The following is a 748-nucleotide window of genomic DNA, read 5'->3' on the forward strand; positions in this document are numbered from 1 at the left end:
GAATCTTCCTGAGCCAGGGATCGAACCTGGGTCTGCCGCATTGCAGGCAGATTCTTTACCGTCTGAGCCACCAGGGAAGCCCAGAAAGTGATTCCATCATGTGCAAATAAGATGCAAAAGCGATGCCTACGGAGGCTCCAGGAGGCGTCTGGAGGTTAAGGCTGCTGCTGTAGTGAAGGTCAAGGGTCCCCGGGTCAGGTCTTCCCACCTCCCCTTCAGACCTGCCGCTGCCCTCCTGACCTCTTGGCTTCTTCCTGTCCTTGTACCCCTTGGCGCTGTCAGTCGAGAAACCAGTTCTGTTCCTGCCCTGGATAAAGATCTCTGGGCTGGGCTCTTCCCAGGCAGAGGTAGAAACCTGCCCAGCTGACAGCACCCCTACTCCTAGCCCGGGCTGTTAAGAGCTCCCCACCCCAGGCCCACCTGAGGTCGGCCTGACCCTTTCCTCACCATCCTTCCCACAGGCCCATACCCACTCAAAGAAAAATTCTCAGAGTGGGAGCTTGTAGGGAGCAGGGTCCCTCCTTTGCCTTCTTCCTTGGGTCTCCCAGGAGCCCTCGGGTTCCTCTCCTCCCATCCACACTCCCCATTCCGTTTGGGCTGGTGGGGTTTGTCTCTACCCACCGCCCCCCGCCCCGGGCCCCCGTCTTCCTCCACGACCCACCCGCTCCCCACTGGACTGACAATAGTTCCCAGACCGCAGGGTTAGCCCCTTGCCTGGTCACCGGCACCAAAGGAGGTAGGGTGAGAT

This window comes from Bison bison, unplaced genomic scaffold (assembly GCF_000754665.1).
Source record: "Bison bison bison isolate TAMUID 2011002044 unplaced genomic scaffold, Bison_UMD1.0 scf7180017864093, whole genome shotgun sequence".
Lineage (NCBI taxonomy): Eukaryota > Metazoa > Chordata > Mammalia > Artiodactyla > Bovidae > Bison > Bison bison.